General features: G+C 45.8%; 51 non-coding genes and 2 pseudogenes across 51 annotated transcripts; all 53 read right to left on the bottom strand.

Annotated features, from left to right (window-relative positions):
• Positions 1–2,590: 2,590 nt before the first annotated feature.
• LOC133433908 (5S ribosomal RNA) lies at positions 2,591–2,709 on the bottom strand. Its single transcript, XR_009778074.1, has one exon. It is a non-coding gene; the product is annotated as a 5S ribosomal RNA (ribosomal RNA).
• Positions 2,710–2,926: 217 nt separating this feature from the next.
• Positions 2,927–3,045, bottom strand: LOC133434125 (5S ribosomal RNA). Its single transcript, XR_009778281.1, has one exon. It is a non-coding gene; the product is annotated as a 5S ribosomal RNA (ribosomal RNA).
• Positions 3,046–3,244: 199 nt separating this feature from the next.
• LOC133434148 (5S ribosomal RNA) lies at positions 3,245–3,363 on the bottom strand. The gene has a single exon (XR_009778304.1). It is a non-coding gene; the product is annotated as a 5S ribosomal RNA (ribosomal RNA).
• Positions 3,364–3,580: 217 nt separating this feature from the next.
• On the bottom strand, positions 3,581–3,699 carry LOC133434083 (5S ribosomal RNA). The gene has a single exon (XR_009778241.1). It is a non-coding gene; the product is annotated as a 5S ribosomal RNA (ribosomal RNA).
• Positions 3,700–3,898: 199 nt separating this feature from the next.
• On the bottom strand, positions 3,899–4,017 carry LOC133433730 (5S ribosomal RNA). Its single transcript, XR_009777904.1, has one exon. It is a non-coding gene; the product is annotated as a 5S ribosomal RNA (ribosomal RNA).
• A 217-nt stretch (positions 4,018–4,234) lies between these two features.
• LOC133433729 (5S ribosomal RNA) lies at positions 4,235–4,353 on the bottom strand. Its single transcript, XR_009777903.1, has one exon. It is a non-coding gene; the product is annotated as a 5S ribosomal RNA (ribosomal RNA).
• Positions 4,354–4,552: 199 nt separating this feature from the next.
• LOC133433823 (5S ribosomal RNA) lies at positions 4,553–4,671 on the bottom strand. The gene has a single exon (XR_009777993.1). It is a non-coding gene; the product is annotated as a 5S ribosomal RNA (ribosomal RNA).
• Positions 4,672–4,888: 217 nt separating this feature from the next.
• On the bottom strand, positions 4,889–5,007 carry LOC133433727 (5S ribosomal RNA). Its single transcript, XR_009777901.1, has one exon. It is a non-coding gene; the product is annotated as a 5S ribosomal RNA (ribosomal RNA).
• Positions 5,008–5,207: 200 nt separating this feature from the next.
• On the bottom strand, positions 5,208–5,326 carry LOC133433822 (5S ribosomal RNA). The gene has a single exon (XR_009777992.1). It is a non-coding gene; the product is annotated as a 5S ribosomal RNA (ribosomal RNA).
• A 147-nt stretch (positions 5,327–5,473) lies between these two features.
• On the bottom strand, positions 5,474–5,592 carry LOC133433684 (5S ribosomal RNA; annotated as a pseudogene).
• Positions 5,593–5,791: 199 nt separating this feature from the next.
• On the bottom strand, positions 5,792–5,909 carry LOC133433624 (5S ribosomal RNA). Its single transcript, XR_009777825.1, has one exon. It is a non-coding gene; the product is annotated as a 5S ribosomal RNA (ribosomal RNA).
• A 217-nt stretch (positions 5,910–6,126) lies between these two features.
• On the bottom strand, positions 6,127–6,245 carry LOC133434094 (5S ribosomal RNA). The gene has a single exon (XR_009778251.1). It is a non-coding gene; the product is annotated as a 5S ribosomal RNA (ribosomal RNA).
• Positions 6,246–6,444: 199 nt separating this feature from the next.
• On the bottom strand, positions 6,445–6,563 carry LOC133433918 (5S ribosomal RNA). The gene has a single exon (XR_009778083.1). It is a non-coding gene; the product is annotated as a 5S ribosomal RNA (ribosomal RNA).
• A 199-nt stretch (positions 6,564–6,762) lies between these two features.
• On the bottom strand, positions 6,763–6,881 carry LOC133433726 (5S ribosomal RNA). The gene has a single exon (XR_009777900.1). It is a non-coding gene; the product is annotated as a 5S ribosomal RNA (ribosomal RNA).
• Positions 6,882–7,098: 217 nt separating this feature from the next.
• Positions 7,099–7,217, bottom strand: LOC133433672 (5S ribosomal RNA). Its single transcript, XR_009777870.1, has one exon. It is a non-coding gene; the product is annotated as a 5S ribosomal RNA (ribosomal RNA).
• Positions 7,218–7,416: 199 nt separating this feature from the next.
• LOC133433666 (5S ribosomal RNA) lies at positions 7,417–7,535 on the bottom strand. Its single transcript, XR_009777865.1, has one exon. It is a non-coding gene; the product is annotated as a 5S ribosomal RNA (ribosomal RNA).
• A 199-nt stretch (positions 7,536–7,734) lies between these two features.
• LOC133433916 (5S ribosomal RNA) lies at positions 7,735–7,853 on the bottom strand. Its single transcript, XR_009778082.1, has one exon. It is a non-coding gene; the product is annotated as a 5S ribosomal RNA (ribosomal RNA).
• Positions 7,854–8,070: 217 nt separating this feature from the next.
• On the bottom strand, positions 8,071–8,189 carry LOC133434036 (5S ribosomal RNA). Its single transcript, XR_009778196.1, has one exon. It is a non-coding gene; the product is annotated as a 5S ribosomal RNA (ribosomal RNA).
• Positions 8,190–8,406: 217 nt separating this feature from the next.
• On the bottom strand, positions 8,407–8,525 carry LOC133434120 (5S ribosomal RNA). The gene has a single exon (XR_009778276.1). It is a non-coding gene; the product is annotated as a 5S ribosomal RNA (ribosomal RNA).
• Positions 8,526–8,724: 199 nt separating this feature from the next.
• LOC133433725 (5S ribosomal RNA) lies at positions 8,725–8,843 on the bottom strand. The gene has a single exon (XR_009777899.1). It is a non-coding gene; the product is annotated as a 5S ribosomal RNA (ribosomal RNA).
• Positions 8,844–9,042: 199 nt separating this feature from the next.
• Positions 9,043–9,161, bottom strand: LOC133433628 (5S ribosomal RNA). Its single transcript, XR_009777829.1, has one exon. It is a non-coding gene; the product is annotated as a 5S ribosomal RNA (ribosomal RNA).
• A 217-nt stretch (positions 9,162–9,378) lies between these two features.
• On the bottom strand, positions 9,379–9,497 carry LOC133433920 (5S ribosomal RNA). The gene has a single exon (XR_009778085.1). It is a non-coding gene; the product is annotated as a 5S ribosomal RNA (ribosomal RNA).
• Positions 9,498–9,714: 217 nt separating this feature from the next.
• LOC133434151 (5S ribosomal RNA) lies at positions 9,715–9,833 on the bottom strand. Its single transcript, XR_009778307.1, has one exon. It is a non-coding gene; the product is annotated as a 5S ribosomal RNA (ribosomal RNA).
• A 217-nt stretch (positions 9,834–10,050) lies between these two features.
• On the bottom strand, positions 10,051–10,169 carry LOC133434070 (5S ribosomal RNA). The gene has a single exon (XR_009778229.1). It is a non-coding gene; the product is annotated as a 5S ribosomal RNA (ribosomal RNA).
• A 199-nt stretch (positions 10,170–10,368) lies between these two features.
• LOC133434124 (5S ribosomal RNA) lies at positions 10,369–10,487 on the bottom strand. The gene has a single exon (XR_009778280.1). It is a non-coding gene; the product is annotated as a 5S ribosomal RNA (ribosomal RNA).
• A 199-nt stretch (positions 10,488–10,686) lies between these two features.
• LOC133434147 (5S ribosomal RNA) lies at positions 10,687–10,805 on the bottom strand. Its single transcript, XR_009778303.1, has one exon. It is a non-coding gene; the product is annotated as a 5S ribosomal RNA (ribosomal RNA).
• Positions 10,806–11,022: 217 nt separating this feature from the next.
• LOC133433907 (5S ribosomal RNA) lies at positions 11,023–11,141 on the bottom strand. The gene has a single exon (XR_009778073.1). It is a non-coding gene; the product is annotated as a 5S ribosomal RNA (ribosomal RNA).
• A 217-nt stretch (positions 11,142–11,358) lies between these two features.
• Positions 11,359–11,477, bottom strand: LOC133434122 (5S ribosomal RNA). The gene has a single exon (XR_009778278.1). It is a non-coding gene; the product is annotated as a 5S ribosomal RNA (ribosomal RNA).
• Positions 11,478–11,677: 200 nt separating this feature from the next.
• Positions 11,678–11,796, bottom strand: LOC133433594 (5S ribosomal RNA). Its single transcript, XR_009777795.1, has one exon. It is a non-coding gene; the product is annotated as a 5S ribosomal RNA (ribosomal RNA).
• Positions 11,797–12,013: 217 nt separating this feature from the next.
• Positions 12,014–12,132, bottom strand: LOC133434082 (5S ribosomal RNA). The gene has a single exon (XR_009778240.1). It is a non-coding gene; the product is annotated as a 5S ribosomal RNA (ribosomal RNA).
• Positions 12,133–12,331: 199 nt separating this feature from the next.
• Positions 12,332–12,450, bottom strand: LOC133433724 (5S ribosomal RNA). The gene has a single exon (XR_009777898.1). It is a non-coding gene; the product is annotated as a 5S ribosomal RNA (ribosomal RNA).
• Positions 12,451–12,667: 217 nt separating this feature from the next.
• LOC133433723 (5S ribosomal RNA) lies at positions 12,668–12,786 on the bottom strand. Its single transcript, XR_009777897.1, has one exon. It is a non-coding gene; the product is annotated as a 5S ribosomal RNA (ribosomal RNA).
• A 199-nt stretch (positions 12,787–12,985) lies between these two features.
• On the bottom strand, positions 12,986–13,104 carry LOC133433820 (5S ribosomal RNA). Its single transcript, XR_009777990.1, has one exon. It is a non-coding gene; the product is annotated as a 5S ribosomal RNA (ribosomal RNA).
• Positions 13,105–13,321: 217 nt separating this feature from the next.
• On the bottom strand, positions 13,322–13,440 carry LOC133433722 (5S ribosomal RNA). The gene has a single exon (XR_009777896.1). It is a non-coding gene; the product is annotated as a 5S ribosomal RNA (ribosomal RNA).
• Positions 13,441–13,640: 200 nt separating this feature from the next.
• On the bottom strand, positions 13,641–13,759 carry LOC133433819 (5S ribosomal RNA). Its single transcript, XR_009777989.1, has one exon. It is a non-coding gene; the product is annotated as a 5S ribosomal RNA (ribosomal RNA).
• A 147-nt stretch (positions 13,760–13,906) lies between these two features.
• Positions 13,907–14,025, bottom strand: LOC133433683 (5S ribosomal RNA; annotated as a pseudogene).
• Positions 14,026–14,224: 199 nt separating this feature from the next.
• Positions 14,225–14,342, bottom strand: LOC133433623 (5S ribosomal RNA). Its single transcript, XR_009777824.1, has one exon. It is a non-coding gene; the product is annotated as a 5S ribosomal RNA (ribosomal RNA).
• Positions 14,343–14,559: 217 nt separating this feature from the next.
• LOC133433607 (5S ribosomal RNA) lies at positions 14,560–14,678 on the bottom strand. Its single transcript, XR_009777808.1, has one exon. It is a non-coding gene; the product is annotated as a 5S ribosomal RNA (ribosomal RNA).
• A 199-nt stretch (positions 14,679–14,877) lies between these two features.
• Positions 14,878–14,996, bottom strand: LOC133433915 (5S ribosomal RNA). The gene has a single exon (XR_009778081.1). It is a non-coding gene; the product is annotated as a 5S ribosomal RNA (ribosomal RNA).
• A 199-nt stretch (positions 14,997–15,195) lies between these two features.
• LOC133433721 (5S ribosomal RNA) lies at positions 15,196–15,314 on the bottom strand. Its single transcript, XR_009777895.1, has one exon. It is a non-coding gene; the product is annotated as a 5S ribosomal RNA (ribosomal RNA).
• A 199-nt stretch (positions 15,315–15,513) lies between these two features.
• Positions 15,514–15,632, bottom strand: LOC133433720 (5S ribosomal RNA). The gene has a single exon (XR_009777894.1). It is a non-coding gene; the product is annotated as a 5S ribosomal RNA (ribosomal RNA).
• Positions 15,633–15,849: 217 nt separating this feature from the next.
• Positions 15,850–15,968, bottom strand: LOC133433671 (5S ribosomal RNA). The gene has a single exon (XR_009777869.1). It is a non-coding gene; the product is annotated as a 5S ribosomal RNA (ribosomal RNA).
• Positions 15,969–16,167: 199 nt separating this feature from the next.
• On the bottom strand, positions 16,168–16,286 carry LOC133433665 (5S ribosomal RNA). The gene has a single exon (XR_009777864.1). It is a non-coding gene; the product is annotated as a 5S ribosomal RNA (ribosomal RNA).
• Positions 16,287–16,485: 199 nt separating this feature from the next.
• LOC133433914 (5S ribosomal RNA) lies at positions 16,486–16,604 on the bottom strand. The gene has a single exon (XR_009778080.1). It is a non-coding gene; the product is annotated as a 5S ribosomal RNA (ribosomal RNA).
• A 217-nt stretch (positions 16,605–16,821) lies between these two features.
• On the bottom strand, positions 16,822–16,940 carry LOC133433803 (5S ribosomal RNA). The gene has a single exon (XR_009777974.1). It is a non-coding gene; the product is annotated as a 5S ribosomal RNA (ribosomal RNA).
• Positions 16,941–17,157: 217 nt separating this feature from the next.
• Positions 17,158–17,276, bottom strand: LOC133434119 (5S ribosomal RNA). Its single transcript, XR_009778275.1, has one exon. It is a non-coding gene; the product is annotated as a 5S ribosomal RNA (ribosomal RNA).
• Positions 17,277–17,475: 199 nt separating this feature from the next.
• LOC133433997 (5S ribosomal RNA) lies at positions 17,476–17,594 on the bottom strand. Its single transcript, XR_009778158.1, has one exon. It is a non-coding gene; the product is annotated as a 5S ribosomal RNA (ribosomal RNA).
• A 199-nt stretch (positions 17,595–17,793) lies between these two features.
• Positions 17,794–17,912, bottom strand: LOC133433874 (5S ribosomal RNA). Its single transcript, XR_009778042.1, has one exon. It is a non-coding gene; the product is annotated as a 5S ribosomal RNA (ribosomal RNA).
• A 217-nt stretch (positions 17,913–18,129) lies between these two features.
• LOC133433719 (5S ribosomal RNA) lies at positions 18,130–18,248 on the bottom strand. Its single transcript, XR_009777893.1, has one exon. It is a non-coding gene; the product is annotated as a 5S ribosomal RNA (ribosomal RNA).
• A 199-nt stretch (positions 18,249–18,447) lies between these two features.
• On the bottom strand, positions 18,448–18,566 carry LOC133434137 (5S ribosomal RNA). The gene has a single exon (XR_009778293.1). It is a non-coding gene; the product is annotated as a 5S ribosomal RNA (ribosomal RNA).
• Positions 18,567–18,783: 217 nt separating this feature from the next.
• Positions 18,784–18,902, bottom strand: LOC133433890 (5S ribosomal RNA). The gene has a single exon (XR_009778057.1). It is a non-coding gene; the product is annotated as a 5S ribosomal RNA (ribosomal RNA).
• Positions 18,903–19,119: 217 nt separating this feature from the next.
• On the bottom strand, positions 19,120–19,238 carry LOC133434166 (5S ribosomal RNA). The gene has a single exon (XR_009778321.1). It is a non-coding gene; the product is annotated as a 5S ribosomal RNA (ribosomal RNA).
• A 199-nt stretch (positions 19,239–19,437) lies between these two features.
• Positions 19,438–19,556, bottom strand: LOC133433718 (5S ribosomal RNA). The gene has a single exon (XR_009777892.1). It is a non-coding gene; the product is annotated as a 5S ribosomal RNA (ribosomal RNA).
• Between the last annotated feature and the right edge of the window lie 215 nt (positions 19,557–19,771).

The following is a 19,771-nucleotide window of genomic DNA, read 5'->3' as shown; positions in this document are numbered from 1 at the left end:
GCAGGATGTGCTGATGACCCAGCGACATCTGCATCTGCCAGGAATAGAGGAAGTGGAGGCGTTGGCATTGCTGATGCTTGAACTGGCAGACAACAGTCACCACCACCTTGTGCCAGCTGACCTCAGGCAGAAGATCGTCACTGCTGCCGGTTCCCTTCAGGAGCATGACAAGACTGCTGTCAACTTTGTGAAGAGGTACGAGTCCAGATGGGGCTACACGCTGTTTGGCCGGTGTCTTGGGGCTGACACACCCGAGACCAGAGCAGCCCAGAAAACAAAGTTTGGGTGGATGAGGTACCCTCAGGCAGCGCAGGTGACAGAGGACAGTCGTCTGTTGTACCTCGTCATCAAGATGCTCAAAAATCAGCCACCGACCAATTTTCTCTCCTCCCCCAGTAAAATAACATCTTCCATAAAGGGGCAGTACAAAAGGATCGTTGACAGAGTCAGAGATGACCCCATCCTCTGCACTCTCTCCATTCCTCTGCCCAATCTGAATGCCAAATCCATCTCTAATTTCATCACCAGAGAGGAGAAGAAGGCCAATTACAGGGCTACAGTAGTGCCAACAGCAAAGCCTCACCGGACAGTGCTCTCACATGAGCAAATGCCAGCAGCTCCAACTCTGCCAGCCTCCCTACCACCACCAGATCGAGCTCAGGTTCAGTACCAGGACGTTCAACACGTTGCTGGTAAAAGGCGTGGTGAGAAGCGGAGGTAAGTTATTTGAGCACTTTATTGCTAGAAATGTGGAAATTTTGGACATAAATCATTCTGACACTCATCATCACGTTTAATATTCACAGGATAGATGGTGAGGAACCGGAGCTGGTGAACAGGCCCATTCAGCCTAAGCCTGCTGCTGCGGCCAAACCCATAGCGCCCAGAGTGTCCCCAGCGCCCGTACTCCTGGTGGTTCCTGCACAACCACAGGCTCCCTCCATGCGTCTTCACACTTCAGGCCTCATACTTGTAGCACCACCCCTTGCACAGCCATCCAACCCAGTCATGCCTCGCAAATCCTCAAAGCCATGTGGGGCATGCAAAGTACCTCAGTGTGGTGGGCAGCGTAAGAGGTACACACCCTCCAAGGACAAAGCCGAAGGAAGCAGCCAGAAAATCTTCACCTTCTGCCCGGCAACAAATAAATCAACCACTTCTGGTTTTGATGGTGTTGTCTATGACTGTTTTCAGCACTTTAAAAATGTGGTTGATGAGGAATTAAGGAAGAGGAAACTCTTATGATTGTTGTTATTTTAATAAAATATATTTTCTTGCATGATTACTTGAGAATAATGTGTCTTTTTTGGGGTTTTTTTAGATTGTGAGCAGAAAGACACAACTCTATGCAACCAAAGAATTTTAATGATGGCAGCATCATTAAAATTCTTTGTACACTTATTGGGTGCATACAGTTTTTGTATAAAATGCTGCTGCAACTTTTCACTTTCCAACAATAGACTAGAATGTCAGAAATGGGCTTATTTAACATTTTGGGGGTATTTAAAGTGGCTGTATCCAAATCTGCTACAGTATGTACCAGGCTCAAAAAAATTAGTTTTAAGCCTCCTAATTACTACAATAACATAGGCCTAAAAACATAGGCATTGCAGTAATTATGTGAACAGGATAGAATATTAAAGTATCACATATCTACATGAACCCTCTCTGGCTTGTTCCTTATGAACAATAAGTTGTTTTTTTAGATATTGGATGCAAATTCGCACATAATGACGTCACACTTAATTTGGATGTGAATTTGACAATTGTGATTTGTTGTCTCAGGGTAAGCAGTAATCTACAGAAGTTTCATGGTGATTAATTGACATTTTTTGCCCTGTTCAGCAGTAATGCCAGTGGAGTTGATATACTTATTTCTCTATATTGAGGCATTTCAGCAGATTTGAATTCAGCAATACTGAAGAGACTTAACCCCCAGATGTTGTATTTACCATGAGTTTTATTCTCCATTCATTAATTATCATTAATACATAATTTGCAAAGACTCCACACACGTCTGAATGACCCCTGAAGCGCTTCTTCATCTTTGCCACAGCCAGGGATCGAACCCGCGACCTTCTGCTCCACAGCTCCACAGCTCCAAAGCTTCCACACACGTCTGGATGACCACTGAAGCACTTCTTCATCTTTGCCACAGCCTGGGATCGAACCCGCGACCTTCTGCTCCACAGCTCCACAGCTTGGACACCTCCATCCCCAGGATCACCCACACCCCAGGTTGACTATAGGGACTTGGGGGGGTCATGAGCCATTCCCAGGGGGTCTCCCATCCAAGTCCTAACCAGGCCCGACCCTGCTTAACTTCCGAGATCAGACGAGATCGGGCGCATCCAGGCTGGTATGGCCGTAAGCTGAAGCTGCAGCTTGAAATACCTCTTATATGGAGTTGAAGATAAGTCATATAATATAAGTCATTGATTTGTTGGTGATAATAATTTAGAAGCGCATATTTGTTGGAGTTAAAGTGCCTTAACCATGTGAAAAACAATTTAGGACGTGAGCTGTCGCTGTTACCACGTTGAAATATGTGTGGGTAGATTAAGCAAGAGCGCTCTCTGCTGGTTGAAAAAGCTTACAGCACCTGGTATTCCCAGGCGGTCTCCCATCCAAGTACTAACCAGGCCCGACCCTGCTTAGCTTCCGAGATCAGACGAGATCAGGCGCATCCAGGCTGGTATGGCCGTAAGCAGAAGCTGCAGCTTGAAATACCTCTTATATGGAGTTGAAGATAAGTCATATAATATAAGTCATTGATTTGTTGGTGATAATAATTTAGAAGCGCTTATTTGTTGGAGTTAAAGTGCCTTAACCATGTGCAAAACACTTTAGGACGTGAGCTGTCGCTGTTACCACGTTGAAATATGTGTGGCTAGATTAAGCGAGAGCGTTCTCTGCTGGTTGAAAAAGCTTACAGCACCTGGTATTCCCAGGCGGTCTCCCATCCAAGTACTAACCAGGCCCGACCCTACTTAGCTTCCGAGATCAGACGAGATCGGTCGCATCCAGGCTGGTATGGCCGTAAGCAGAAGCTGCAGCTTGAAATACCTCTTATATGGAGTTGAAGATAAGTCATAGCATATAAGTCATTGATTTGTTGGTTTTATTTGTTGGAGTTAAAGTGCCTTAACCATGTGCAAAACCCTTTAGGACGTGAGCTGTCGCTGTTACCACGTTGAAATATGTGTGGGTAGATTAAGCGAGAGCGCTCTCTGCAGGTTGAAAAAGCTTACAGCACCTGCTATTCCCAGTCGGTCTCCCATCCAAGTACTAACCAGGCCCGACCCTGCTTAGCTTCCGAGATCAGACGAGATCGGGCGCATCCAGGCTGGTATGGCCATAAGCAGAAGCTGCAGCTTGAAATACCTCTTATATGGAGTTGAAGATAAGTCATAGAATATAAGTCATTGATTTGTTGGTGATAATAATTTAGAAGCGCTTATTTGTTGGAGTTAACGTGCCTTAACCATGTGAAAAACACTTTAGGACGTGAGCTGTTGCTGTTACCACGTTGAAATATGTGTGGCTAGATTAAGCGAGAGCGTTCTCTGCTGGTTGAAAAAGCTTACAGCACCTGGTATTCCCAGGCGGTCCCCCATCCAAGTACTAACCAGGCTCGAACCTGCTTAGCTTCCGAGATCAGACAAGATCGGGCGCATCCAGGCTGGTATGGCCGTAAGCAGAAGCTGCAGCTTGAAATACCTCTTATATGGAGTTGAAGATAAGTCATAGCATATAAGTCATTGATTTGTTGGTTTTATTTGTTGGAGTTAAAGTGCCTTAACCATGTGCAAAACACTTTAGGACGTGAGCTGTCGCTGTTACCACGTTGAAATATGTGTGGGTAGATTAAGCGAGAGCGCTCTCTGCAGGTTGAAAAAGCTTACAGCACCTGGTATTCCCAGGCGGTCTCCCATCCAAGTACTAACCAGGCCCGACCCTGCTTAGCTTCCGAGATCAGACGAGATCGGGCGCATCCAGGCTGGTATGGCCGTAAGCAGAAGCTGCAGCTTGAAATACCTCTCATATGGAGTTGAAGATAAGTCATATAATATGAGTCATTGATTTGTTGGTGATAATAATTTAGAAGCGCTTATTTGTTGGAGTTAAAGTGCCTTAACCATGTGCAAAACACTTTAGGACGTGAGCTGTCGCTGTTACCACGTTGAAATTTGTGTGGGTAGATTAAGCGAGAGCGCTCTCTGCTGGTTGAAAAAGCTTACAGCACCTGGTATTCCCAGGCGGTCTCCCATCCAAGTACTAACCAGGCCCGACCCTGCTTAGCTTCCGAGATCAGACGAGATCGGGCGCATCCAGGCTGGTATGGCCGTAAGCAGAAGCTGCAGCTTGAAATACCTCTTATATGGAGTTGAAGATAAGTCATAGAATATAAGTCATTGATTTGTTGGTTTTATTTGTTGGAGTTAAAGTGCCTTAACCATGTGCAAAACACTTTAGGACGTGAGCTGTCGCTGTTACCACGTTGAAATATGTGTGGCTAGATTAAGCGAGAGCGCTCTCTGCTGGTTGAAAATGCTTACAGCACCTGGTATTCCCAGGCGGTCTCCCATCCAAGTACTAACCAGGCCCGACCCTGCTTAGCTTCCGAGATCAGACGAGATCGGGCGCATCCAGGCTGGTATGGCCGTAAGCAGAAGCTGCAGCTTGAAATACCTCTCATATGGAGTTGAAGATAAGTCATATAATATGAGTCATTGATTTGTTGGTGATAATAATTTAGAAGCGCTTATTTGTTGGAGTTAAAGTGCCTTAACCATGTGCAAAACACTTTAGGACGTGAGCTGTCGCTGTTACCACGTTGAAATTTGTGTGGGTAGATTAAGCGAGAGCGCTCTCTGCTGGTTGAAAAAGCTTACAGCACCTGGTATTCCCAGGCGGTCTCCCATCCAAGTACTAACCAGGCCCGACCCTGCTTAGCTTCCGAGATCAGACGAGATCGGGCGCATCCAGGCTGGTATGGCCGTAAGCAGAAGCTGCAGCTTGAAATACCTCTTATATGGAGTTGAAGATAAGTCATAGATATATAAGTCATTGATTTGTTGGTTTTATTTGTTGGAGTTAAAGTGCCTTAACCATGTGCAAAACACTTTAGGACGTGAGCTGTCGCTGTTACCACGTTGAAATATGTGTGGCTAGATTAAGCGAGAGCGCTCTCTGCTGGTTGAAAATGCTTACAGCACCTGGTATTCCCAGGCGGTCTCCCATCCAAGTACTAACCAGGCCCGACCCTGCTTAGCTTCCGAGATCAGACGAGATCGGGCGCATCCAGGCTGGTATGGCCGTAAGCAGAATCTGCTGCTTGAAATACCTATTATTTGTTGGAGTTAAAGTGCCTTAACCATGTGCAAAAGACTTTAGGACGTGAGCTGTCGCTGTTACCACGTTGAAATATGTGTGGGTAGATTAAGCGAGAGCGCTCTCTGCTGGTTGAAAATGCTTACAGCTCCTGGTATTCCCAGGCGGTCTCCCATCCAACTACTAACCAGGCCCGACCCTGCTTAGCTTATGAGATCAGACGAGATCGGGCGCATCCAGGCTGGTATGGCCGTAAGCAGAAGCTGCAGCTTGAAATACCTCTTATATGGAGTTGAAGATAAGTCATAGCATATAAGTCATTGATTTGTTGGTTTTATTTGTTGGAGTTAAAGTGCCTTAACCATGTGCAAAACACTTTAGGACGTGAGCTGTCGCTGTTACCACGTTGAAATATGTGTGGGTAGATTAAGCGAGAGCGCTCTCTGCAGGTTGAAAAAGCTTACAGCACCTGGTATTCCCAGGCGGTCTCCCATCCAAGTACTAACCAGGCCCGACCCTGCTTAGCTTCCGAGATCAGACGAGATCGGGCGCATCCAGGCTGGTATGGCATAAGCAGAAGCTGCAGCTTGAAATACCTCTTATATGGAGTTGAAGATAAGTCATATAATATGAGTCATTGATTTGTTGGTGATAATAATTTAGAAGCGCTTATTTGTTGGAGTTAAAGTGCCTTAACCATGTGCAAAACACTTTAGGACGTGAGCTGTCGCTGTTACCACGTTGAAATTTGTGTGGGTAGATTAAGCGAGACCGCTCTCTGCTGGTTGAAAAAGCTTACAGCACCTGGTATTCCCAGGCGGTCTCCCATCCAAGTACTAACCAGGCCCGACACTGCTTAGCTTCCAAGATCAGATGAGATCGGGCGCATCCAGGCTGGTATGGCCGTAAGCAGAAGCTGCAGCTTGAAATACCTCTTATATGGAGTTGAAGATAAGTCATAGAATATAAGTCATTGATTTGTTGGTTTTATTTGTTGGAGTTAAAGTGCCTTAACCATGTGCAAAACACTTTAGGACGTGAGCTGTCGCTGTTACCACGTTGAAATATGTGTGGGTAGATTAAGCGAGAGCGCTCTCTGCTGGTTGAAAAAGCTTACAGCACCTGGTATTCCCAGGCGGTCTCCCATCCAAGTACTAACCAGGCCCGACCCTGCTTAGCTTCCGAGATCAGACGAGATCGGGCGGATCCAGGCTGGTATGGCCGTAAGCAGAAGCTGCAGCTTGAAATACCTCTTATATGGAGTTGAAGATAAGTCATAGAATATAAGTCATTGATTTGTTGGTTTTATTTGTTGGAGTTAAAGTGCCTTAACCATGTGCAAAACACTTTAGGACGTGAGCTGTCGCTGTTACCACGTTGAAATATGTGTGGGTAGATTAAGCGAGAGCGCTCTCTGCTGGTTGAAAAAGCTTACAGCACCTGGTATTCCCAGGCGGTCTCCCATCCAAGTACTAACCAGGCCCGACCCTGCTTAGCTTCCGAGATCAGACGAGATCGGGCGCATCCAGGCTGGTATGGCCGTAAGCTGAAGCTGCAGCTTGAAATACCTCTTATATGGAGTTGAAGATAAGTCATATAATATAAGTCGTTGATTTGTTGGTGATAATAATTTAGAAGCGCTTATTTGTTGGAGTTAAAGTGCCTTAACCATGTGCAAAACACTTTAGGACGTGAGCTGTCGCTGTTACCACGTTGAAATTTGTGTGGGTAGATTAAGCGAGAGCGCTCTCTGCTGGTTGAAAAAGCTTACAGCACCTGGTATTCCCAGGCGGTCTCCCATCCAAGTACTAACCACGCACGACCCTGCTTAGCTTCCGAGATCAGACGAGATCTGGCGCATCCAGGCTGGTATGGCCGTAAGCAGAAGCTGCAGCTTGACATACCTCTTATATGGAGTTGAAGATAAGTCATAGAATATAAGTCATTGATTTGTTGGTGCTATTTGTTGGAGTTAAAGTGCCTTAACCATGTGCAAAACACTTTAGGACGTGAGCTGTCGCTGTTACCACGTTGAAATATGTGTGGGTAGATTAAGCGAGAGCGCTCTCTGCTGGTTGAAAAAGCTTACAGCACCTGGTATTACCAGGCGGTCTCCCATCCAAGTACTAACCAGGCCGGACCCTGCTTAGCTTCCGAGATCAGACGAAATCGGGCGCATCCAGGCTGGTATGGCCGTAAGCAGAATCTGCTGCTTGAAATACCTCTTATATGGAGTTGAAGATAAGTCATAGAATATAAGTCATTGATTTGTTGGTTTTATTTGTTGGAGTTAAAGTGCCTTAACCATGTGCAAAACACTTTAGGACGTGAGCTGTCGCTGTTACCACGTTGAAATATGTGTGGGTAGATTAAGCGAGAGCGCTCTCTGCTGGTTGAAAAAGCTTACAGCACCTGGTATTCCCAGGCGGTCTCCCATCCAAGTACTAACCAGGCCCGACCCTGCTTAGCTTCCGAGATCAGACGAGATCGGGCGGATCCAGGCTGGTATGGCCGTAAGCAGAAGCTGCAGCTTGAAATACCTCTTATATGGAGTTGAAGATAAGTCATAGAATATAAGTCATTGATTTGTTGGTGATAATAATTTAGAAGCGCATATTTGTTGGAGTTAAACTGCCTTAACCATGTGCAAAACACTTTAGGACGTGAGCTGTCGCTGTTACCACGTTGAAATATGTGTGGGTAGATTAAGCGAGAGCGCTCTCTGCTGGTTGAAAAAGCTTACAGCACCTGGTATTCCCAGGCGGTCTCCCATCCAAGTACTAACCAGGCCCGACCCTGCTTAGCTTCCGAGATCAGACGAGATCGGGCGCATCCAGGGTGGTATGGCCGTAAGCAGAAGCTGCAGCTTGAAATACCTCTTATATGGAGTTGAAGATAAGTCATATAATATAAGTCATTGATTTGTTGGTGATAATAATTTAGAAGCGCTTATTTGTTGGAATTAAAGTGCCTTAACCATGTGCAAAACACTTTAGGACGTGAGCTGTCGCTGTTACCACGTTGAAATATATGTGGGTAGATTAAGCGAGAGCGTTCTCTGCAGGTTGAAAAAGGTTACAGCACCTGGTATTCCCTGGCGGTCTCCCATCCAAGTACTAACCAGGCCCGACCCTGCTTAGCTTCCGAGATCAGACGAGATCGGGCGCATCCAGGCTGGTATGGCTGTAAGCAGAAGCTGCAGCTTGAAATACCTCTTATATGGAGTTGAAGATAAGTCATAGAATATAAGTCATTGATTTGTTGGTTTTATTTGTTGGAGTTAAAGTGCCTTAACCATGTGCAAAACACTTTAGGACGTGAGCTGTCGCTGTTACCACGTTGAAATATGTGTGGGTAGATTAAGCGAGAGCGCTCTCTGCTGGTTGAAAAAGCTTACAGCACCTGGTATTCCCAGGCGGTCTCCCATCCAAGTACTAACCAGGCCCGACCCTGCTTAGCTTCCGAGATCAGACGAGATCGGGCGCATCCAGGCTGGTATGGCCGTAAGCAGAAGCTGCAGCTTGAAATACCTCTTATATGGAGTTGAAGATAAGTCATAGAATATAAGTCATTGATTTGTTGGTTTTATTTGTTGGAGTTAAAGTGCCTTAACCATGTGCAAAACACTTTAGGACGTGAGCTGTCGCTGTTACCACGTTGAAATATGTGTGGGTAGATTAAGCGAGAGCGCTCTCTGCTGGTTGAAAATACTTACAGCACCTGGTATTCCCAGGCGGTCTCCCATCCAAGTACTAACCAGGCCTGACCCTGCTTAGCTTCCGAGATCAGACGAGATCTGGCGCATCCAGGCTGGTATGGCCGTAAGCTGAAGCTGCAGCTTGAAATACTTCTTATATGGAGTTGAAGATAAGTCATATAATATAAGTCATTGATTTGTTGGTGATAATAATTTAGAAGCGCTTATTTGTTGGCGTTAAAGTGCCTTAACCATGTGCAAAACACTTTAGGACGTGAGCTGTCGCTGTTACCACGTTGAAATATGTGTGGGTAGATTAAGCGAGAGCGCTCTCTGCTGGTTGAAAAAGCTTACAGCACCTGGTATTCCCAGGCGGTCTCCCATCCAAGTACTAACCAGGCCCGACCCTGCTTAGCTTCCGAGATCAGACGAGATCGGGCGCATCCAGGGTGGTATGGCCGTAAGCAGAAGCTGCAGCTTGAAATACCTCTTATATGGAGTTGAAGATAAGTCGTATAATATAAGTCATTGATTTGTTGGTGATAATAATTTAGAAGCGCTTATTTGTTGGAGTTAAAGTGCCTTAACCATGTGCAAAACACTTTAGGACGTGAGCTGTCGCTGTTACCACGTTGAAATATGTGTGGGTAGATTAAGCGAGAGCGCTCTCTGCTGGTTGAAAAAGCTTACAGCACCTGGTATTCCCAGGCGGTCTCCCATCCAAGTACTAACCAGGCCCGACCCTGCTTAGCTTCCGAGATCAGACGAGATCAGGCGCATCCAGGGTGGTATGGCCGTAAGCAGAAGCTGCAGCTTGAAATACCTCTTATATGGAGTTGAAGATAAGTCATATAATATAAGTCATTGATTTGTTGGTGATAATAATTTAGAAGCGCTTATTTGTTGGAGTTAAAGTGCCTTAACCATGTGCAAAACACTTTAGGACGTGAGCTGTCGCTGTTACCACGTTGAAATATATGTGGGTAGATTAAGCGAGAGCGTTCTCTGCAGGTTGAAAAAGGTTACAGCACCTGGTATTCCCTGGCGGTCTCCCATCCAAGTACTAACCAGGCCCGACCCTGCTTAGCTTCCGAGATCAGATGAGATCGGGCGCATCCAGGCTGGTATGGCTGTAAGCAGAAGCTGCAGCTTGAAATACCTCTTATATGGAGTTAAAGATAAGTCATAGAATATAAGTCATTGATCTGTTGGTTTTATTTGTTGGAGTTAAAGTGCCTTAACCATGTGCAAAACACTTTAGGACGTGAGCTGTCGCTGTTACCACGTTGAAATATGTGTGGCTAGATTAAGCGAGAGCGTTCTCTGCTGGTTGAAAAAGCTTACAGCACCTGGTATTCCCAGGCGGTCTCCCATCCAAGTACTAACCAGGCCCGACCCTACTTAGCTTCCGAGATCAGACGAGATCGGTCGCATCCAGGCTGGTATGGCCGTAAGCAGAAGCTGCAGCTTGAAATACCTCTTATATGGAGTTGAAGATAAGTCATAGCATATAAGTCATTGATTTGTTGGTTTTATTTGTTGGAGTTAAAGTGCCTTAACCATGTGCAAAACCCTTTAGGACGTGAGCTGTCGCTGTTACCACGTTGAAATATGTGTGGGTAGATTAAGCGAGAGCGCTCTCTGCAGGTTGAAAAAGCTTACAGCACCTGCTATTCCCAGTCGGTCTCCCATCCAAGTACTAACCAGGCCCGACCCTGCTTAGCTTCCGAGATCAGACGAGATCGGGCGCATCCAGGCTGGTATGGCCATAAGCAGAAGCTGCAGCTTGAAATACCTCTTATATGGAGTTGAAGATAAGTCATATAATATAAGTCATTGATTTGTTGGTGATAATAATTTAGAAGCGCTTATTTGTTGGAGTTAAAGTGCCTTAACCATGTGAAAAACAATTTAGGACGTGAGCTGTCGCTGTTACCACGTTGAAATATGTGTGGGTAGATTAAGCAAGAGCGCTCTCTGCTGGTTGAAAAAGCTTACAGCACCTGGTATTCCCAGGCGGTCTCCCATCCAAGTACTAACCAGGCCCGACCCTGCTTAGCTTCCGAGATCAGACGAGATCAGGCGCATCCAGGCTGGTATGGCCGTAAGCAGAAGCTGCAGCTTGAAATACCTCTTATATGGAGTTGAAGATAAGTCATATAATATAAGTCATTGATTTGTTGGTGATAATAATTTAGAAGCGCTTATTTGTTGGAGTTAAAGTGCCTTAACCATGTGCAAAACACTTTAGGACGTGAGCTGTCGCTGTTACCACGTTGAAATATGTGTGGCTAGATTAAGCGAGAGCGTTCTCTGCTGGTTGAAAAAGCTTACAGCACCTGGTATTCCCAGGCGGTCTCCCATCCAAGTACTAACCAGGCCCGACCCTACTTAGCTTCCGAGATCAGACGAGATCGGTCGCATCCAGGCTGGTATGGCCGTAAGCAGAAGCTGCAGCTTGAAATACCTCTTATATGGAGTTGAAGATAAGTCATAGCATATAAGTCATTGATTTGTTGGTTTTATTTGTTTGGAGTTAAAGTGCCTTAACCATGTGCAAAACCCTTTAGGACGTGAGCTGTCGCTGTTACCACGTTGAAATATGTGTGGGTAGATTAAGCGAGAGCGCTCTCTGCAGGTTGAAAAAGCTTACAGCACCTGCTATTCCCAGTCGGTCTCCCATCCAAGTACTAACCAGGCCCGACCCTGCTTAGCTTCCGAGATCAGACGAGATCGGGCACATCCAGGCTGGTATGGCCATAAGCAGAAGCTGCAGCTTGAAATACCTCTTATATGGAGTTGAAGATAAGTCATAGAATATAAGTCATTGATTTGTTGGTGATAATAATTTAGAAGCGCTTATTTGTTGGAGTTAACGTGCCTTAACCATGTGAAAAACACTTTAGGACGTGAGCTGTTGCTGTTACCACGTTGAAATATGTGTGGCTAGATTAAGCGAGAGCGTTCTCTGCTGGTTGAAAAAGCTTACAGCACCTGGTATTCCCAGGCGGTCCCCCATCCAAGTACTAACCAGGCTCGAACCTGCTTAGCTTCCGAGATCAGACAAGATCGGGCGCATCCAGGCTGGTATGGCCGTAAGCAGAAGCTGCAGCTTGAAATACCTCTTATATGGAGTTGAAGATAAGTCATAGCATATAAGTCATTGATTTGTTGGTTTTATTTGTTGGAGTTAAAGTGCCTTAACCATGTGCAAAACACTTTAGGACGTGAGCTGTCGCTGTTACCACGTTGAAATATGTGTGGGTAGATTAAGCGAGAGCGCTCTCTGCAGGTTGAAAAAGCTTACAGCACCTGGTATTCCCAGGCGGTCTCCCATCCAAGTACTAACCAGGCCCGACCCTGCTTAGCTTCCGAGATCAGACGAGATCGGGCGCATCCAGGCTGGTATGGCCGTAAGCAGAAGCTGCAGCTTGAAATACCTCTCATATGGAGTTGAAGATAAGTCATATAATATGAGTCATTGATTTGTTGGTGATAATAATTTAGAAGCGCTTATTTGTTGGAGTTAAAGTGCCTTAACCATGTGCAAAACACTTTAGGACGTGAGCTGTCGCTGTTACCACGTTGAAATTTGTGTGGGTAGATTAAGCGAGAGCGCTCTCTGCTGGTTGAAAAAGCTTACAGCACCTGGTATTCCCAGGCGGTCTCCCATCCAAGTACTAACCAGGCCCGACCCTGCTTAGCTTCCGAGATCAGACGAGATCGGGCGCATCCAGGCTGGTATGGCCGTAAGCAGAAGCTGCAGCTTGAAATACCTCTTATATGGAGTTGAAGATAAGTCATAGAATATAAGTCATTGATTTGTTGGTTTTATTTGTTGGAGTTAAAGTGCCTTAACCATGTGCAAAACACTTTAGGACGTGAGCTGTCGCTGTTACCACGTTGAAATATGTGTGGCTAGATTAAGCGAGAGCGCTCTCTGCTGGTTGAAAATGCTTACAGCACCTGGTATTCCCAGGCGGTCTCCCATCCAAGTACTAACCAGGCCCGACCCTGCTTAGCTTCCGAGATCAGACGAGATCGGGCGCATCCAGGCTGGTATGGCCGTAAGCAGAAGCTGCAGCTTGAAATACCTCTCATATGGAGTTGAAGATAAGTCATATAATATGAGTCATTGATTTGTTGGTGATAATAATTTAGAAGCGCTTATTTGTTGGAGTTAAAGTGCCTTAACCATGTGCAAAACACTTTAGGACGTGAGCTGTCGCTGTTACCACGTTGAAATTTGTGTGGGTAGATTAAGCGAGAGCGCTCTCTGCTGGTTGAAAAAGCTTACAGCACCTGGTATTCCCAGGCGGTCTCCCATCCAAGTACTAACCAGGCCCGACCCTGCTTAGCTTCCGAGATCAGACGAGATCGGGCGCATCCAGGCTGGTATGGCCGTAAGCAGAAGCTGCAGCTTGAAATACCTCTTATATGGAGTTGAAGATAAGTCATAGATATATAAGTCATTGATTTGTTGGTTTTATTTGTTGGAGTTAAAGTGCCTTAACCATGTGCAAAACACTTTAGGACGTGAGCTGTCGCTGTTACCACGTTGAAATATGTGTGGCTAGATTAAGCGAGAGCGCTCTCTGCTGGTTGAAAATGCTTACAGCACCTGGTATTCCCAGGCGGTCTCCCATCCAAGTACTAACCAGGCCCGACCCTGCTTAGCTTCCGAGATCAGACGAGATCGGGCGCATCCAGGCTGGTATGGCCGTAAGCAGAATCTGCTGCTTGAAATACCTATTATTTGTTGGAGTTAAAGTGCCTTAACCATGTGCAAAAGACTTTAGGACGTGAGCTGTCGCTGTTACCACGTTGAAATATGTGTGGGTAGATTAAGCGAGAGCGCTCTCTGCTGGTTGAAAATGCTTACAGCTCCTGGTATTCCCAGGCGGTCTCCCATCCAACTACTAACCAGGCCCGACCCTGCTTAGCTTATGAGATCAGACGAGATCGGGCGCATCCAGGCTGGTATGGCCGTAAGCAGAAGCTGCAGCTTGAAATACCTCTTATATGGAGTTGAAGATAAGTCATAGCATATAAGTCATTGATTTGTTGGTTTTATTTGTTGGAGTTAAAGTGCCTTAACCATGTGCAAAACACTTTAGGACGTGAGCTGTCGCTGTTACCACGTTGAAATATGTGTGGGTAGATTAAGCGAGAGCGCTCTCTGCAGGTTGAAAAAGCTTACAGCACCTGGTATTCCCAGGCGGTCTCCCATCCAAGTACTAACCAGGCCCGACCCTGCTTAGCTTCCGAGATCAGACGAGATCGGGCGCATCCAGGCTGGTATGGCATAAGCAGAAGCTGCAGCTTGAAATACCTCTTATATGGAGTTGAAGATAAGTCATATAATATGAGTCATTGATTTGTTGGTGATAATAATTTAGAAGCGCTTATTTGTTGGAGTTAAAGTGCCTTAACCATGTGCAAAACACTTTAGGACGTGAGCTGTCGCTGTTACCACGTTGAAATTTGTGTGGGTAGATTAAGCGAGACCGCTCTCTGCTGGTTGAAAAAGCTTACAGCACCTGGTATTCCCAGGCGGTCTCCCATCCAAGTACTAACCAGGCCCGACACTGCTTAGCTTCCAAAATCAGATGAGATCGGGCGCATCCAGGCTGGTATGGCCGTAAGCAGAAGCTGCAGCTTGAAATACCTCTTATATGGAGTTGAAGATAAGTCATAGAATATAAGTCATTGATTTGTTGGTTTTATTTGTTGGAGTTAAAGTGCCTTAACCATGTGCAAAACACTTTAGGACGTGAGCTGTCGTTGTTACCACGTTGAAATATGTGTGGGTAGATTAAGCGAGAGCGCTCTCTGCTGGTTGAAAAAGCTTACAGCACCTGGTATTCCCAGGCGGTCTCCCATCCAAGTACTAACCAGGCCCGACCCTGCTTAGCTTCCGAGATCAGACGAGATCGGGCGGATCCAGGCTGGTATGGCCGTAAGCAGAAGCTGCAGCTTGAAATACCTCTTATATGGAGTTGAAGATAAGTCATACAATAATAGTCATTGATTTGTTGGTTTTATTTGTTGGAGTTAAAGTGCCTTAACCATGTGCAAAACACTTTAGGACGTGAGCTGTCGCTGTTACCACGTTGAAATATGTGTGGGTAGATTAAGCGAGAGCGCTCTCTGCTGGTTGAAAAAGCTTACAGCACCTGGTATTCCCAGGCGGTCTCCCATCCAAGTACTAACCAGGCCCGACCCTGCTTAGCTTCCGAGATCAGACGAGATCGGGCGCATCCAGGCTGGTATGGCCGTAAGCAGAAGCTGCAGCTTGAAATACCTCTTATATGGAGTTGAAGATAAGTCATAGAATATAAGTCATTGATTTGTTGGTTTTATTTGTTGGAGTTAAAGTGCCTTAACCATGTGCAAAACACTTTAGGACGTGAGCTGTCGCTGTTACCACGTTGAAATATGTGTGGGTAGATTAAGCGAGAGCGCTCTCTGCTGGTTGAAAAAGCTTACAGCACCTGGTATTCCCAGGCGGTCTCCCATCCAAGTACTAACCAGGCCCGACCCTGCTTAGCTTCCGAGATCAGACGAGATCGGGCGCATCCAGGCTGGTATGGCCGTAAGCTGAAGCTGCAGCTTGAAATACCTCTTATATGGAGTTGAAGATAAGTCATATAATATAAGTCATTGATTTGTTGGTGATAATAATTTAGAAGCGCTTATTTGTTGGAGTTAAAGTGCCTTAACCATGTGCAAAACACTTTAGGACGTGAGCTGTCGCTGTTACCACGTTGAAATTTGTGTGGGTAGATTAAGCGAGAGCGCTCTCTGCTGGTTGAAAAAGCTTACAGCACCTGGTATTCCCAGGCGGTCTCCCATCCAAGTACTAACCACGCACGACCCTGCTTAGCTTCCGAGATCAGACGAGATCTGGCGCATCCAGGCTGGTATGGCCGTAAGCAGAAGCTGCAGCTTGACATACCTCTTATATGGAGTTGAAGATAAGTCATAGAATATAAGTCATTGATTTGTTGGTGCTATTTGTTGGAGTTAAAGTGCCTTAACCATGTGCAAAACACTTTAGGACGTGAGCTGTCGCTGTTACCACGTTGAAATATGTGTGGGTAGATTAAGCGAGAGCGCTCTCTGCTGGTTGAAAAAGCTTACAGCACCTGGTATTACCAGGCGGTCTCCCATCCAAGTACTAACCAGGCCGGACCCTGCTTAGCTTCCGAGATCAGACGAAATCGGGCGCATCCAGGCTGGTATGGCCGTAAGCAGAATCTGCTGCTTGAAATACCTCTTATATGGAGTTGAAGATAAGTCATAGAATATAAGTCATTGATTTGTTGGTTTTATTTGTTGGAGTTAAAGTGCCTTAACCATGTGCAAAACACTTTAGGACGTGAGCTGTCGCTGTTACCACGTTGAAATATGTGTGGGTAGATTAAGCGAGAGCGCTCTCTGCTGGTTGAAAAAGCTTACAGCACCTGGTATTCCCAGGCGGTCTCCCATCCAAGTACTAACCAGGCCCGACCCTGCTTAGCTTCCGAGATCAGACGAGATCGGGCGGATCCAGGCTGGTATGGCCGTAAGCAGAAGCTGCAGCTTGAAATACCTCTTATATGGAGTTGAAGATAAGTCATAGAATATAAGTCATTGATTTGTTGGTGATAATAATTTAGAAGCGCATATTTGTTGGAGTTAAACTGCCTTAACCATGTGCAAAACACTTTAGGACGTGAGCTGTCGCTGTTACCACGTTGAAATATGTGTGGGTAGATTAAGCGAGAGCGCTCTCTGCTGGTTGAAAAAGCTTACAGCACCTGGTATTCCCAGGCGGTCTCCCATCCAAGTACTAACCAGGCCCGACCCTGCTTAGCTTCCGAGATCAGACGAGATCGGGCGCATCCAGGGTGGTATGGCCGTAAGCAGAAGCTGCAGCTTGAAATACCTCTTATATGGAGTTGAAGATAAGTCATATAATATAAGTCATTGATTTGTTGGTGATAATAATTTAGAAGCGCTTATTTGTTGGAATTAAAGTGCCTTAACCATGTGCAAAACACTTTAGGACGTGAGCTGTCGCTGTTACCACGTTGAAATATATGTGGGTAGATTAAGCGAGAGCGTTCTCTGCAGGTTGAAAAAGGTTACAGCACCTGGTATTCCCTGGCGGTCTCCCATCCAAGTACTAACCAGGCCCGACCCTGCTTAGCTTCCGAGATCAGACGAGATCGGGCGCATCCAGGCTGGTATGGCTGTAAGCAGAAGCTGCAGCTTGAAATACCTCTTATATGGAGTTGAAGATAAGTCATAGAATATAAGTCATTGATTTGTTGGTTTTATTTGTTGGAGTTAAAGTGCCTTAACCATGTGCAAAACACTTTAGGACGTGAGCTGTCGCTGTTACCACGTTGAAATATGTGTGGGTAGATTAAGCGAGAGCGCTCTCTGCTGGTTGAAAAAGCTTACAGCACCTGGTATTCCCAGGCGGTCTCCCATCCAAGTACTAACCAGGCCCGACCCTGCTTAGCTTCCGAGATCAGACGAGATCTGGCGCATCCAGGCTGGTATGGCCGTAAGCAGAAGCTGCAGCTTGAAATACCTCTTATATGGAGTTGAAGATAAGTCATAGAATATAAGTCATTGATTTGTTGGATTTATTTGTTGGAGTTAAAGTGCCTTAACCATGTGCAAAACACTTTAGGACGTGAGCTGTCGCTGTTACCACGTTGAAATATGTGTGGGTAGATTAAGCGAGAGCGCTCTCTGCTGGTTGAAAAAGCTTACAGCACCTGATATTCCCAGGCGGTCTCCCATCCAAGTACTAACCAGGCCCGACCCTGCTTAGCTTCCGAGATCAGACGAGATCGGGCGCATCCAGGCTGGTATGGCCGTAAGCTGAAGCTGCAGCTTGAAATACCTCTTATATGGAGTTGAAGATAAGTCATATAATATAAGTCATTGATTTGTTGGTGATAATAATTTAGCAGCGCATATTTGTTGGAGTTAAAGTGCCTTAACCATGTGAAAAACACTTTAGGACGTGAGCTGTCGCTGTTACCACGTTGAAATATGTGTGGGTAGATTAAGCGAGAGCGCTCTCTGCTGGTTGAAAAAGCTTACAGCACCTGGTATTCCCAGGCGGTCTCCCATCCAAGTACTAACCAGGCCCGACCCTGCTTAGCTTCCGAGATCAGACGAGATCGGGCGCATCCAGGCTGGTATGGCCGTAAGCAGAAGCTGCAGCTTGAAATACCTCTTATATGGAGTTGAAGATAAGTCATAGAATATAAGTCATTGATTTGTTGGTTTTATTTGTTGGAGTTAAAGTGCCTTAACCATGTGCAAAACACTTTAGGACGTGAGCTGTCGCTGTTACCACGTTGAAATATGTGTGGGTAGATTAAGCGAGAGCGCTCTCTGCTGGTTGAAAATACTTACAGCACCTGGTATTCCCAGGCGGTCTCCCATCCAAGTACTAACCAGGCCTGACCCTGCTTAGCTTCCGAGATCAGACGAGATCGGGCGCATCCAGGCTGGTATGGCCGTAAGCTGAAGCTGCAGCTTGAAATACTTCTTATATGGAGTTGAAGATAAGTCATATAATATAAGTCATTGATTTGTTGGTGATAATAATTTAGAAGCGCTTATTTGTTGGCGTTAAAGTGCCTTAACCATGTGCAAAACACTTTAGGACGTGAGCTGTCGCTGTTACCACGTTGAAATATGTGTGGGTAGATTAAGCGAGAGCGCTCTCTGCTGGTTGAAAAAGCTTACAGCACCTGGTATTCCCAGGCGGTCTCCCATCCAAGTACTAACCAGGCCCGACCCTGCTTAGCTTCCGAGATCAGACAAGATCGGGCGCATCCAGGGTGGTATGGCCGTAAGCAGAAGCTGCAGCTTGAAATACCTCTTATATGGAGTTGAAGATAAGTCATATAATATAAGTCATTGATTTGTTGGTGATAATAATTTAGAAGCGCTTATTTGTTGGAGTTAAAGTGCCTTAACCATGTGCAAAACACTTTAGGACGTGAGCTGTCGCTGTTACCACGTTGAAATATGTGTGGGTAGATTAAGCGAGAGCGCTCTCTGCTGGTTGAAAAAGCTTACAGCACCTGGTATTCCCAGGCGGTCTCCCATCCAAGTACTAACCAGGCCCGACCCTGCTTAGCTTCCGAGATCAGACGAGATCTGGCGCATCCAGGCTGGTAGGGCCGTAAGCAGAAGCTGCAGCTTGAAATACCTCTTATATGGAGTTGAAGATAAGTCATAGAATATAAGTCATTGATTTGTTGGTTTTATTTGTTGGAGTTAAAGTGCCTTAACCATGTGCAAAACACTTTAGGACGTGAGCTGTCGCTGTTACCACGTTGAAATATGTGTGGGTAGATTAAGCGAGAGCGCTCTCTGCTGGTTGAAAAAGCTTACAGCACCTGGTATTCCCAGGCGGTCTCCCATCCAAGTACTAACCAGGCCCGACCCTGCTTAGCTTCCGAGATCAGACGAGATCGGGCGCATCCAGGCTGGTATGGCCGTAAGCTGAAGCTGCAGCTTGAAATACCTCTTATATGGAGTTGAAAATAAGTCATATAATATAAGTCATTGATTTGTTGGTGATAATAATTTAGAAGCGCTTATTTGTTGGAGTTAAAGTGCCTTAACCATGTGCAAAACACTTTAGGACGTGAGCTGTCGCTGTTACCACGTTGAAATTTGTGTGGGTAGATTAAGCGAGAGCGCTCTCTGCTGGTTAAA

This window comes from Cololabis saira, unplaced genomic scaffold (assembly GCF_033807715.1).
Source record: "Cololabis saira isolate AMF1-May2022 unplaced genomic scaffold, fColSai1.1 scf045, whole genome shotgun sequence".
Lineage (NCBI taxonomy): Eukaryota > Metazoa > Chordata > Actinopteri > Beloniformes > Belonidae > Cololabis > Cololabis saira.
This window is presented reverse-complemented; position numbering and strand designations above follow the sequence as displayed.